Here is a 15,481-nt window from a genome sequence, read left to right on the forward strand (position 1 = left end):
TTTTCAGGCTATATAAAAAATTCCTATAACTTAGGTAGATGTTTTTCTCACCCATTACACATCTTTGCACCACAGTTGTGCTACTCTGAAATTTTTACCCACTGTACAAAAACAAAAGCAAGAGACCATGAAAAAAATTATATATGTTCTTCATGGCCTGAGAGCACAAACAATTTTGAGTAATAAAAGGGTAACTATGAGAGCCTGACATTTTTTGTATCTCACTTCTTCTGCCTAGCTGTTTAAAAGTAAGTAAGATCTGTGTGTGTGTGCGCGCGCGCTTTATTGATGTGAGAGAGAGAGAGAGAGAGAGAGAGAGAGAGAGAGAGAGAGAGAGATTTTGTTTTTCCACTTATGAATGCATTCATTGGTTGATTCTTGTGTGTGTCATGACCAGGTATTGAACCCACAATTTTGGCATATTGGGACAACACTCTAACCAACTGAGCTATCTGGCAAGGGCTGAAGTCAGTAAGATCTTAATAGCAGAGGTCTTCTCTGTCTGACCTCTTCTTTCTTCACTAATCCTACTCAATTTTTTCTCTTCTTCCTGAGCATCTTCCATGAACAGCATTGCAAGTTGGTTAAAAAATAATTAATAAGTAAAACAAAGAAGAAAAAGAAAGCAAATTTTACAAGGGTTTTGTAATTATTATTATTTGTCATATTATGTAATTAATTTCTTGTAATTATTTACCAATGTAGTCACTGTTCAATTTCATTGGCTAGCAGGTGGTTCATGTTGAATAGGCCCCCTGGGAGCTTGGTGCTTTCAGGAGTGCTGTTGGCAGAGCTGGAACTTGCGCTCATTTTGGCAGTAGTGCTGGCTGTGGGACTCAGCTCCTTCTAACTAATTTCACTGGCTGGGGACACCACGAAGAGCAGCAAGATATGACACCACAAACAAAAATATACACCCAATGGGCAAGCCAGAGGGCAGAAGGGAGGAGGCATAATCTGCTATGATACCAGCTACATCTAGATTACAAACTTTATCAAAGGTGATGAAACCTACATTTTCATTGGCATCAGAGACACAGAGGCACTATCCTCTTCCATCAACAGGTCAACACCACACACATCCATCCCCAGAATATTAGACATCTGGATAACTGGCTGCTTCCCTTGTTCACTCAATTTGCACATCATCCCCACACCACCTAATGAGCAGTTGCTTTACATCCTCCTGCCTGTTGAACAACATACCACAGTGCCAACCACACGGCCTCACACAACAATGACATGCACACCCCTTCCATGAGACTTTAGCATACTTCTGGAACAAGTACGGAGCCACACGGATAATAAAAGGGCTTAGATCAGTCAAATGGTGCTTATCTCGAGTTAAAAAATAGCTTTGCCTCTATGACCCCGTGTATTCTTTATTTTCTATTTATTTAATTTTTTTGCTGCAAAAAAGTTTATTGTTTCCATTTGGTCCAATGCATGGGAGAAGGCTCCAGGGTGGTTAAAAGAATGGCTAGTGGTTTTGGGGAGAGGCTCAGGCTAAAACTAGACACCAGGGAAATGCAGAGGGGCCCCTCAAAGGCCTCTGGGCTTCAAAGGTTACTTGTCATGCTTTAGGGTGAGCCTTTTGAAGAGATACTCGCTGAGCCCAACCTGGGGGCTTGCCAGCCTGTGGAGATTGGTCAGGTGTTGCCCATTTTCTTGATGAGTTTCACCTCCTCATCCAGGAAGTGGTTCTCCAGGAAGTCACAGAAATAAGGGCCTGTGCGGGTAGAACACAGGGCATCCAGACCCAAAAGGGCCTAGTTCAGGTTCCTCTCCAAGGCCATGGCAGCTTCCATGGCATCCTGAGTTTTGCCCACTCATCTTGGGGAAGGCTTCAGCACATCCTAGAAGAGAATGCAGCCACCACGCTGGCTTTGCAACTTTCAGACACGCTCAGTGGCCTTGCGCTTCTTCTCTGCCAACTTGTGGAAGAAGTGGCCCATGCACTTCAGAGCCACATCGCTGCAATCGAAAGAGAAGCTCAGAGAGAGGTTAAGTGTAGGAGGCCCACAGATGCAGGTTGGCCAGGCAGTTGACGGCAGCCTCCGCCTTGGTGGAATTATTCTGGCAAATTTGGGTGTTCATAGTTTGTCGGCAATAAGGAGTTAAGGTTAAAACACACACACACACACACACACACACACACACACACACACACACACATACACACACACACACACACAACGGAGTTGGCTGGTCTCCGATGCTGAGGATGGCTGAGGTGGTTCCAAAGGTGGTGACTAGAAAAAGAGGTTGGACGGTGGTTGGAGGCTGGAAAAAGGGGTGTCCCTGGGTTTGTTCTGTTCAAACATTGTTGAAGCAAGAGACAGATCGGGGGAGGGCACTGCCTGACCCCATGTATTCTTTACTACTAATGGTACCTCCAGTACTTCTGCTTCATCAATAATTTCATAGAAAAATTTTCATGACCACTATAAGAGAAAGTATCTGGGATAGGAACACCATGGCCAACCAAACCTTAAAATGTCCAGAACTTATTAACACAGTTCATGATGGCTTGAGATCAATTCATCAACCAGCATTTCATCTTCTCTAGATGGTACAAAACAGTGATGTCACTATTACTTTGAAACTAAGGGTTTGGTACTCTCAGTACCACTGAGGGGTGGGCAGGAATTAATTCTCCATTGATCCACAGACCCAGGTTTCCTTGTTCAGTTATCAGCACCGCCTCATCCATCAACATGGCCCTAAAATCCAGTTTCTCCTCACAACGCTTGGCCTTTAATGTTCATAAGATCTCTTCTGAGGGATAGTCTTCCCTGATTGATTTAACAATCTGTCAAAAATCATACCTTTGCAGTCACAGCGCTACACATCTTGATCTGCTTGTTCTTCCTTACCTGGAAGATTTCTTCCTGAATGTAAACTATTTGATTGCAGGAGCTAGCAAAAGCAAGTCCAAAACCTGAGAGCAGGAGTCTTCAGGTGAAACATCTTTCAATAGGGCTAAGATTTTAAACTCAGGTTGGTTTGAGCTCAAGGCTTCCATTTATATTGATTATACTGTGAGGATTAAATAAGGTAAGAAAAGTCAGGTGCCTACCACATAGCATTCTCTTAAAAAGTGTTAGCTATTTTATTGTTATCATTACTGTTATCAAATTGAGTTTCAAACTCATGCTTCCTTAGCCTCTCTGGTGATGATAGATTGCTCTCTTCTGCTACAAAGGAATGTTCCCAACTTAACAATAAATTTTCCTCCACACTTAAATAGAAAAAAAGAGGCTGGGAGTCTCTTTGATGTATGTAGGACTAACTACATATGGCTGCCACCTAGGGACTGCCACCCTAGCTGCAAAATATCCATTTCTCTTGACAACCAAGATCAACAGTAATTGATATAAATGTGAGAAGTCTGGCAGAAGGCTGACCAGGACTCCTTTTGATATTCACAGGGTGAATATCTACATTTTATTACCTGCTGCTGACTCAATGGCCTAAGCAAACTCCCCCAAGACCTGGCAATCTTACTGTTTGCTAAACATTACCATTGATATGTCTGTTTGAATTCCTAAAGGCAACTGTGTATTCTAGCTAATAAAAGCAGCTGGGAAAGGAGCAACAGGGAGAACTCGACTTCTTTAGTTGAGTTATTCTCTGGTTCCCCCTGTAGTTATAAAAATTAATATTCCGTCTTGTGTGTATCATTTGTGTGTCAGCCCTCCCAAGTCTTTGAACCCGTGAAAGCCATGCTGGCCGTGGACTCTCGCACATTTCTATCTCAATTTCTCCCTCCTGGCAAGCCCAGGGCAAGAGTGACAAAGACCAACTTCCAGAAGGTGAAGAGGAATGAAGGAAAAATCCCTTTTTAACCACTGCCTTCCACAGCTACTCTCAACTCCCCACCACTCCACCCCCCACCGACACCTCCCAACCCCTCCCCAAAGTAAGTATCAGTGTCAGCCCCAATTGACAACTGAAGTTTTCCCATCACACTCTCTTATTATTTCAGTGTCAAGTCTCTTGGGCTGGCCAGAGGTGGAGAGGAGAAAGCAGAAGAGGGGCAGAATTGGAGGAAATGGGGGCTGCTCTTGCTCATTTCTCAGCCCTAACCCAGAGCTTCTCCTCCAAGTGCACGAGTGTATTCTATATTCCAGAGTCCTTTTTCAAAAAACTTGCAACCTTCAACCTGCTGGATTCTACATCTTAACACCCTTAGTGTGCCTTACTTGAACTAGAGGAGTCATTGTCCAAACAGGGGGTGGGAGGAAGAGGTTGTTTTTGTACCTGCTGCCAAGGATAGTCTGAGATTTTCAAGTTACATATCTGGATTCTCCCCTAATACTCTGCAATATTTGCCATTTCCTAGCACATTTCACATCTTCCAATTTCCATGCTTTTTTTTAAATATATTTTTTATTGATTAAGATATTACATATGTGTCCTTGTCCCCACGTTACCCTCTACCCCCCCACCCCCCCTGCTCATGCCCTCACCCCCCCGTTGTCCATGTCCATTGATTAGGCCTATATGCTTGCACATAAGTCCTTTGGTTGATCTTTCCCCCTTACCCCCACCCTCCCCTACCTTCCCTCCAAGTCCCGACAGTCCAATCAATGCCTCTCCGTCTCTGGATCAGTCCTTGTTCATCAGTTTATGTTGTTCACTATATTCCACAAATGAGTGAGATCATGTGGTATTTATCCGCTCTCCAGTTCCATCCATGCTGTGGCAAATGGTAAGAGTTCCTTTTTCTTCTTCCTCTTCTTAAAGAATACCTTTCAGCATTTCAGATAATGCTGGTTTGGTGGTGATGAACTCCTTTAGCTTTTTCTTATCCGTGAAGCTCTTTATCTGACCTTCTATTCTGAATGATAGCTTTGCTGGATAAAGTAATCTTGGTTGCAGGTTCTTGCTATTCATCACTTTGAATATTTCTTGCCACTCTCTTCTGGCCTGCATGGTTTCTGTTGAGAAATCAGCTGACAGTCGTATGGGTACTCCCTTGTAGGTAACTGACTGTCTTTCTCTTGCTGCTTTTAAGATTCTCTCTTTATCTTTTGCTCTTGGCATTTTAATTATGATGTGTCTTGGTGTGGTCCTCTTTGGATTCCTTTTGTTTGGGGTTCTCTGCGCTTCCTGGACTTGTAAGTCCATTTCTTTCACCAGGTAGGGGAAGTTTTCTGTCATTATTTCTTCAAAAAGGTTTTCAATATCTTGCCCTCTCTCTCCTTCTGGTACCCCTATAATTCTGATGTTGGTACGCTTGAAGTTGTCCCAGAGGTTCCTTACACTATCTTCATATTTTTGGAATCTCTTTTCGTTTTTCTTTTTCGGTTGGGTATTTTTTGTTTCTTTGTATTTCAAATCTTTGACTTGATTCTTGGGATCCTCTTGTCTGCTGCTGGATCTCTGTAAATTATTCCTTATTTCAGTCAGTGTATGCTTAATTTCTAGTTGGTCCTTTTTCTTTTCTTTTTTTTTAAATATATTTTATTGATTTTTTACAGAGAGGAAGGGAGAGGGATAGAGAGTTCGAAACACAAATGAGAGAGAAACATTGATCAGCTGCCTCCTGCACACCCCCTACTGGGGATGTGCCCGCAACCAAGGTACATGCCCTTGACCGGATTCGAACCTGGGACCTTTCAGTCCGCAGGCTGACGCTCTATCCACTGAGCCACAGTGGCTAGGGCTAGTTGGTCCTTTTTCATGTCCTCCATGGTCTCACTATACTTATTGAGGGATTCATTAAATTTATCGGCGGTTTCCATAAAATTCTTGAAAAACCTTATAAACGTGGCCTTGAACTCTATATCCAATCGTTTGCTTTCCTCCATTTCTGCCATTTGTGACCTGTTTCTTTGTCTCCGCATTTTGGCAGCTTCCCTGTGTTGATAGAGTGGCCCTGCACGCCAGGTATCCTGTAGGGCCCAGTAGCTCAGCCTCCCCAGTTACCTGGGGTGGACACTCTTGGTGCACTCTTGGTGCCTTGGTTGTTGTAGGATCACTGGGAGGAATTGACCTCCAGGCCAATTGGCTGTGAGAATCAGCTGTGTCTAAAGTGGGAGAACTTCTGTGCTGAAGACACCCTTCTGGGGCAAGACTTGCTTCAGTGGGGCTTTGGTGCTCACTGAGTCTGCTCCCTGAGTGTGTCCCTTATGGATCTGAGGAGTTGCAATCTGGATGGTCCCCCTCTGACCACTGGGTACAGTGGCTCCTGGATCTAAGGAGGTGCTAATTCAGCCTCTGCCTGAGGCCACACAGCAAGAGCCATGAAGAGGCTCAGCTGTGAAGCAATGCAAGCCGCTGCGGGGCCTTGGGCCTTCTCTTGGAAGTTCCGGGTCTGCCTGGCTCGGCTGCAGTTAGGTACATTCACATGCAAAAGCCTCTGCCGCAGCCTGGGTGGGGCGGGGTCTCAGGGAATCAAAGGGCGGATCAAAGAGCTATGGCTGATTCTCCGCCCGGAGTCGCGGGTCTCAGTGACCCGCTAATTGCTGCAAGCACCTCTGAGGGAAAGCCGCCTTCAAGTTCGCCCGCTGCCGGACAGACCAGCTTCTCCCCATATGAGTCCTGGGTCCCCAGAGACTTCCCGGAACCGGAGTTCAGAGCAGTCGGGAGCTTGTGATTCAAAAAGACAGCCACGTCCTCAGGTGCCACCCCCTTTCCTCACGCGCGCGTGAGCCGGCCATACCTCTGCACTTGTACCTCTGCACTTCACCTCTGCAGCTCCTCTGGCTCTCAGCGTGCTTTTCTTTCCTTCTAGTTGTAGAATTTACACTCAGCCAGCCTTCCTGTTGTTCTGGATGATGTTTGCTCTGTCCTTTGCGGTAATTTTCAATTGTTGTGTGAGGCGGCAATTTCCCGGTGTTTACCTATGCCGCCATCTTAGTTTCTCTCCATGCTTTTGTTTTTGCTGTTCCATCTCCTTGAAGCACCCTACCCCTTTAACTTTCACCATTCATGTCAAATTCCACTGCTGTCTGTTTTTTAAAAATATTTTCTTATTGATTTCAGAGAAGAAGGGAGAGGGAAAGAGATAGAAACATCAATGATGAGAGAGAATCATTGATCGGCTGTCTCCTGCACATCCCCCCACAGGGAATCGAGCCCACACTGGGAATCAAACTGTGACCTCCTGGTCGATGCTCATCCACTGACTCACACTGGCCAGGCTCCACTGCTTTCTTAAAGCCTTCCATGGTTTCTCCTTCCCAAATGTGGTATCTTCCTCTTTTTGATCTTGACTATTCTCCATCTGCACCACTCCAACTGGCACTTCAAATAGTCTGTCTCTCATTGTCACTCATGCTAATGTCTTATCTCCCCTTACACAGGAGATACTTGGTAAACACTTGATCTTAATTGAAAGCATTTTCCAAAGAAACATAAGTAAATTTTGATTACTTTATGGATTTGGAGGGATGATCCTGGGGGATCAACTACTATGTGAAACAGTGCTTGTGTTTATAGAATAATGCAGGCAAACTATAAACAATGGATTTCAACATGCACATGGTGTTTATAAATTGGGGGTGGCCTAGATTGATAGCAGGAAAGGCATGCAGCAAGTGGTCAACTACAAGTTGAATCTTCTGCCAGCAGAGGTCAGCATCAGTAGCATCCAAGCCGAAACAACCATGAACCCACTTTCCTTTTCCCTGTGTGGCAGTCCTGACAGTGTAGAAGACAGGATTCTCTGGCAACCTGCAACAGAGGCTCCTTATTAGCTATGTTGAAATTCAGGGTTGAGCTGAGAAGTGGCTACAGAAAGAAAAGGGCAGGACTAACCCCCTGCCCCACCACCATTACTACCATCGCCATCACCACTAACACCGTATACACTAAATTCCCTTCCATTGGCTCCAAGTCACTACTGGCATATTCTTGCACTCCATAATGCCTGCTGGGGCTCTCTCCCCTCCTGGCGATTTTCCTGTTATTCTCATTGTAGGTTTCATGATTAACGGCCTTTGGCTTCCAGTAAACCTCCTCACCCAGTGTCCAGTGACCACCTACACCTGGCCCCCACCTGCACCTGGTCCCACTTATTACTCTGACTGATCTTTACAAGAGAAAAAAATATCTTGCTCCCCCTACTTTGCCCTGCTGATGCCATTTTGGCCTCAGCCCTTCTGCTAGCAGATGCAATAATAAATTTATAACTCTCTACCCCTTTTGGCCTCATGCGTTCCTCCTTCAGCAACCTTAACAACTACAACTCTTTACATTTTGATATTATAGTATGTATTATCCTAAATAACAAAGAGGTAATATGCAAATTAACCCTCACGCCCTCACAAGATGGCTGCCTACAACCAGGCCAGCAGAGGGGTTAGTGAGGGACGACCAAACGACTGAATAAGCAGGCTGTGTGGAGCGACCAGGCCGGCAGGGGGGGCAGTTAGGGGTGACTAGGCAGGCAGGCAGGTGAGTGATTAGGAGCCAGCGTTCCAGGATTGTGAGAGGAATGTCCGACTGCCGGTTTAGGCCCTATCCCTGGAATTGGGCCTAAACTGGCAGTCAGACATCCCCCAAGGGGTCCCAGATTGGAGAGGGTGGAGGCTGGGCTGAGGGGACCCCTCCCACGCACAAATTTCATGCACCAAGCCTCTAATAATGATATAAAATGAAAAAATGGCATAACTTATGGTAATTATAGTTTTTAGCTCATTTTGCCCTAAGATCCTACTTTTGGTTGGATTTTCAAAGGCTTTACAACTGATAGGGAATTTAAAGGATTCGTAGTCTAATACTTGTGGAGTTTTCTTTAAAAATATTTAAATTAAATATTTTCAGCATATGAAAAATATAAATATTATAACCAATATTCACATATCCACCACTCAGATACAGACACAGCACTGTTTATACAGGTATGCTCACACTGCAAACATTTATTGAACTGTACTCTTTTATTTTTACACATTATATTTCAATAACATTTACCAAAAAACTGATAGATACAAGTGTAGCTTTTGTGTATTTTCCTAATCTTATCCTATTTGTAGAGGTCCTGAATGTAGAGATTCTCATTCCTAAGCAAGTTTTTTCACATTTACTAAATACATATGCATCTATAAACAACATATGGTAGGTTTTTTTTGCATCTTTTTAAACTTCATATGAATAATGATCTGACTATATCCTTCTTCAATTGGTTTTGCTCCTCACTGTTTTGTGTGTTATTATAGTCACTAGGAATGCATTAGAAAAGAAATAGTTGTGAGATGTTTATCTGCATTTATATATGTCATTGATTGTCTTCTGCTCTTTGGGACTATCTACTTAAAACTTGATTATGTGATTAGATTTGGAGAAATCACTCAACTTGAAACCTCTACAAAACAGCCTCCTCTCCCCCTTTCAGGCCCCTAGTCTTCATCAAAGGCTACTATTCATTCAAGGCTTAAACATATTCAATGAGCAATTTCAAACATCTCTGAAATGTAAAGTTCTGCAGAAAGGTATTAGCATGCATATGAAAATGTTATATAAGCAACTCTGTGTTTTTTTTTTTCTGAAATGCTAGTGAGTTATCTTGAAATTTACCCCTATTAAATTCTGCATCTTGATATTTTTTAAACCTCCATCCTCAAACACGGGCATATGAAGGCAAATGGAAACAAGTTAAGAAAACATTTTTTCATTCAAATCTTGATCTTATTTTTCTATTAAGACCTGAGAGGAAAAATCCCTCAGATAATATTCCCTCTCCCATTCTCCTCAACACTTGTATCATTTGTTTTATCCAAATAATTGATTAACAAGATCAAATAAGGTTATCATACAATTTATCTGTCATTTCCCAGATAAGATATAATGGACTCATACTGTTCTTCTTAGAAATTTTTTTTTTTAGTTTAGAGCCATGTAAATGTTACAAAATATACATTTTATCTAAAGGTTGAAAAAGTCTAGTCATTTTTTAAGAGTGTCTCATTTTTCAAAGAAGAAATCCTCAATTTAAAACTCTGCAAGGTTGGGCATTTCATTTGTCACTAGAAAACTCACTAGAGTTTTCTTTCTTTCAACACCCCCATCTATTGCAATCTTATGGAATTGCCACTAAAGGCTTATGGCTTTGTTTCTGCAACTCCTGGGGTGGGGGTCAGAGGGTGGGGTGGGAGGTGCAAATCTAAGTCAAATGATCCACACATTCTTGGCTACAGCCACTTCTTTTTATAATTTAAATGGGCAAGTTTTTACTTTTCCCGAAGAGCAATTAAGGAAATAGGAAAGCACTAAAATAGTAATAGATTTGTGGGTAGGCCCTGCAGTGGGAAAGAAAAGAACAAACATTTCATCCCTATAGTCAACAAATAGTTATTGAGTTCATACTGTTTGCTGATAATTGTCCTAGTTGCTGAGAGAATAGCAGCGAGCAAGACCAACAAGGCCTCTTTCCTTGCAGTTAATGGTCTAGTGTGGAGCCACAGATGGCAAAAAAAGTAAACTAATAAAATAAACATGACTTTAGACATTGATAAGGGCTATGAGAAAACAAAATAGGGTAAAGGTGATGAAGAATGGCAATGGTGGTGTGATTATTTTGGATGGAGTGTCAGGGAAGGGCTCTTAAAGGAGGTCACATTTGAGCAGTGTCCTGAATAGGAGTGAGTCCACTGACAAAAACATGGAGTTGCTATATGGCTAAGCAATGTAACGTCTATATATACCCAAAAGAAATAAAAACAGGCCCACACAAAAACTCATACATGGATGTTCACAGCAGCATTATTCACAATAGTCAAAAAGGGGTGTTGCAGTGGAATTTTTTTTTTTCTTCTAACCTTCTAGCATCTTTGGCTGGTCTAATAATCAAATTATCATAAGACAGTTTAGGAAGAAGGAAGCAAATTTAATTATCTATGTACAGAGGCCTCATAAGAATTTGAGACCTATAAGTGGTCAGGTAATTGAGGCTTATATGTCACCCTGAGCTAGGAGAAGGTTGCCTGATTCTGAACTTTAAAAAGGTGGAAGACAATTTAGGAAATGAGAAAAGCAAATGTTAGAAAAGCAAATATTTTCCATGCCATGCAGAGACAATGGGACACAGAGAATAATTTTATTTCTAAGTCCTGCCAGCTCCTCCACAGCTCACCACACCAAGTACATATTCTGTGTAGTTATCTCTGGTGATAGTCTCTTCCTAGACCAGGCCTTCTATAGAAATTCCTTTAGGCAGTTAAGAGGGAGGTAAAACAAACAAACAAACAAAAAAACCCCACCAAAACACTTTTCCTGAGTTTTTGGCCTTGATCATCTTTAGCTCAAAATACTCCACATGCCAAAGTAACACATTCTGGGGAGACTTCTTTTGAACCTCTTTAGTGGTAACAGCTCAAAGGCCCATCAAATGATAAATGGATAAACAAAAAGTGGTATATTGATATAATGGAATAATATTCAACCATAAAAAATGTTGAATCACTTCTATTACAGGAGTGAACTTCAAAACCATTATTTTAATAGAAAGAAGCCAGTTACAAAAGGCCACATTTTGTATTATTCTGTTTATATAAAATTTCTAGAATAGGCTTATATATAGAGAGAGACAGTGGCTTGTTGGTTGTTTAAGGCTGAGGAGGAAATGGCAGGTGTGAGGGAATAATAGCTAAAGGGTATACAGTTTCTCTTTGGGGTAATAAAATGATGTAAAATGAGGTAATGCTGATGATTGTATAGCTATATGAATTGTGGACAAAAGAAACATCCAAACCTGTAGAGAATTTTTATAAAAGTTTATTTGAATCAACTTTGTACCATATACTGGCAAGCAAGATATCAAATGCTCTGAAGAATAACAGTTTTGTGTCTTTTGTGCATTTGCAGTTAAGGAGGGGACATAAAGAAGATTGGAGAAAGCAAGGTGGGGACTAGATTACAGAATAGTTAACAAGACTATGTGTTCTCTTAAGGGTTAATATCCCCTTTGAGGGGTTTTACTTGTAATATTTCAAAGGTGTGTTAACCTAGATGAACAAGAACAATGAACAGCGCTGGCCTAAAACTTTCACTAAAGAAGTTACAGGCCTGGAGCTTGACTACTCACCATGACCTGCCCAGTTAGGAATTCATATTCAGATCACCCTGTTAGGTTACTTTCTGTATAACCCCTTTTTTCATCCACAGAATATACTACAAACCATGGAATTGTCCACTTTAAAATGGGTGAATTTTATTGTATGTGAATTATAGCTCATTTTTAAAAAGAAAAATTGCTTCATGGATGTATGAGAAATAATACTTTCTTACTCATTTCAAAATAATAGTAAAACATTTTAAAAAAAGAAAAAAAGGAGTGAGTCAGCCACATGCTTTGTTAGGAAAAAGGGTTTCAGGCAAATATGTAGAATCTAATGAACAAAATAAACTCATGAACAAAATATATCCAAAGACAGAAGTATGGAACAGACTGACAGATCTCAGAAGGAAGGTGGGGGTGGGAGGTTTTTTTTGGGGAATTAACCAGGGAATTTATATGCATATAAGCAGATAAGCATAGCTCATGGACACAGATAATAGTGTGGTGAAGGCCTGGAAGTGGAGGATGCAGGGTGGAGGGGTAAATGGGGGAAAAAGGGGAACATCTGTAATACTTTCTGAAAAATCAGACGGAGGGCGAAAACCAGGATTACAGGCTTTATTAGAGGAAAAGCACCTGCCGGGCTGTCTCGCAAGGGGAGAGCAGCAACACATGCAGGGGTGGGCATACCTTTTGAGGGGCGGAATGGGAAGGGGTGGGGGGCTTAGTGTACTCGGCGCACACTGATTGGTGGCTTACTTCATTGTCCATATAGACAAGGGCTTAGGGTATTTGGCAGGTGTGGATTGGTGGTCCAATGTATAGTCCATATAAGGTACCTGGTTAGTCACTCAGGTATTTCTGGGCTGCAGGTTACATCATACCCTGCCCACCAGTTGGGGGAAGGGAGGATCTATCATTCCAGGCTTTTGGTAATATTAAAAAAAATTGAGAGTCCGGGCAAGGTCAGGGGGCGAAGGTCTGTCTTCCGTAGCTACTTCCTGCTGAGAGGGGACGTCGTCAGGGGCATCTGCCCGGGGTCTCAAAGATTCCAGTGACATAGGTGTCTCTAGGTTCTGAATTCAAGGCCAGATAGATTTCTCCCACCTTCTGGTTGGCGAACGCCTGCATTCTGTTCTGCAAAAAACTAGTGAAACAGCGCATGAGACAGGGGCCAAAGAGCAAGATTAAAAGAATAAATACCAGTGGGCCTAATAGTGGGAGGAGCCATGGAATAAATGAGCCAAAGATGTCATATCCCCCTTCTAGCCGGTTACGTCGTCTTTGGTCAATCCTGTCCCGGAGGGATTTAATGTGATCTTTGACAATTCCTGATTCATTTACAAAGTAGCAGCATTCTTCCCCAAGAGAGACACAGGTACCTCCTTTTTCTGCTGTCAAGAGATCTAAAGCATGCCGGTTCTGTAGGGCTACTGCTGCTAAGGAGTCTACCTGCCTTTGAAGGGATTCAAGAGAATTGCTAATGATGGAGATATCTTCTGAAAATTCAGCAGACAATTTGTGGTAGAAATGAACAGAGGAGGAAATGCCTCCTATGCCTGTCCCTACTGCAGTGAGGACTCCGTACCCAATAAGAGGGGGACAAGGGCTGCCCTTTTGTGGCGAGGTCTGAGAAGACCAAGCGAGGATTCGAGTTCTCCCTCTGTTCTGATAGAAAGATCTGGGGTTAGGAAGACATAAAGGCATAGCGAGTGTGACAGGTCCCGGGGGACACAGGTGTAGGCTGTAGTCCCACAGAGGAGAAAAATACCCAGTGGAGGGCAGGCTAAGGGAGGGGGTAAACTTATAGATTGTGCACAGTAGTAAGGTGCAGGAGTAGTTGCAGTAGTGATTTGAGAGGTATTTGTTAAACGAGTAGTGTTTTCCGTATTAAAGAGAGAGATGTTGTATAGGGTGCGTTGAAGTCTGGTATAGGTAAGAGTTAAGTTAGTGGTCCAATAGTTTGGGATTGGAGTGGCTATGATGAGGGTTCGAGCCAGTGACAGACAAATCCAGCAGGATGTAGAGAAGGAGGGATTGATGTTAGAGAGTAGATAGAAAGTTGTGTTGATGAGGGTGGTCAGAGTAGGTCCAGGGTTTGCAGGGCGAGAGAGAATGTCCTTTAGTGAGGGAGGGATAGGTCGGGATTAATAAAGACAATTATAGTAGAATTGATGACTCCCTCAACATCCCAAGTCCGTTTCATCTGAAACTATTAAAAACCTGAGCTTCTTCCAGAGTAAAAAGTCGGAGGGTCCCTTGCCAGGTAAGAATGTGAGGAATGAGGAGTGAGGAGTCATCGGGTCCTGGATGGTGCCGCTGAGTCTTCTTCAGGGATGGTGGGAAGCATTTGGTAAGCCTGAGAGAGGAAGGTATTGCAGTGAAAGTGGGAGGGAATGTTAGAATGGGCTGTATCCAAGGGAAAAGAAAATAGGAAGGAAAGGAGCAGTGGAAGCCGGAGACCTGGATGGTTGGATAAGAAGTAAGACACTGTGCTGGCTTAACTTCTTATTTTTACTGAACCTTAGTCCTTGCTGTTTTTCTGAATATTCTGGTTTAGCTTAAGAAGTGTCCAGCAGGCTTGTCCTGCCAGGCTTGGAGACTGAAACCTCACTTTCTTGCTCAGAGTAAAATGGCCCTTTTACAATTCTTGTAAATAGTTAATTTAGAACCTTTCTTTCTTTTTTTCTTTCTTTCTTTCTTTCTTTCTTTCTTTCTTTCTTTCTTTCTTTCTTTCTTCTTTCTTTCAACATTTCTCTTTTCCTTCTCATCACATACACAACCTTCGTAAATTTCACACTTTCAAATTAGCCTTCAAACCTTCTTTCTATGTCCTTCAAAAATGCATAACCATGCCTCAGACCTTCCATTACTTTCAATAAAGTATACATTCTAAGAGCAGGTGAATTCATTTAACCCAGCAATGCTCCAAAGTCTTTAAGTTAATAAAGACTTTGGAAAATTATGTATAGGTATATGAGGCTGGAGAAAATGCAGGGGGAGGAGGGAGCAGGCCGTGCAGCCTATTCTAGGCCTCTAGCCGCTTGGATTTTAAAACTGCCACATTTTTCCTAGAGATAACGATCTCAGTTTCTGATAGTAGCCAGACTGTTGAGTAAACCTGCCCAGTCAAGGAAGTTTTTTTTTTGGCGGGGGGGAAGGGTGGAGTGGGTGAGGATAGCAGGGCGAATAGACGCTGAGGTCAGAGAAGTTTTCAGAGCATTAAAGGGGTGAGAATGTTGGCCTTGGGATCTAAAGGCTCAGTGAGGGGGGTCCCTTCGCCATGTCATGTCATGGAGGAGCTTTGCAAGAACACTACAGTTGTGAACCCAGAGGCAAGAGTACCCAGTGAGCCTGGGAAAGAAGATTTCTTTTTCAGATGAGGGGACAGTCACAGAGGAGATAAGATAAGGCATTTACAGTCCCAGGAATGGCGCAGCCTTGTGGGGTGAGACAGTGAAACTGAGGTAGGTG

At 42.7% G+C, this 15,481-nt stretch overlaps 1 pseudogene; it reads right to left on the bottom strand.

Annotated features, from left to right (window-relative positions):
* Positions 1-705: 705 nt before the first annotated feature.
* LOC118653401 lies at positions 706-2,852 on the bottom strand (annotated as a pseudogene).
* Positions 2,853-15,481: the final 12,629 nt, after the last annotated feature.

Source organism: Myotis myotis, unplaced genomic scaffold (assembly GCF_014108235.1).
Source record: "Myotis myotis isolate mMyoMyo1 unplaced genomic scaffold, mMyoMyo1.p scaffold_m19_p_4, whole genome shotgun sequence".
Lineage (NCBI taxonomy): Eukaryota > Metazoa > Chordata > Mammalia > Chiroptera > Vespertilionidae > Myotis > Myotis myotis.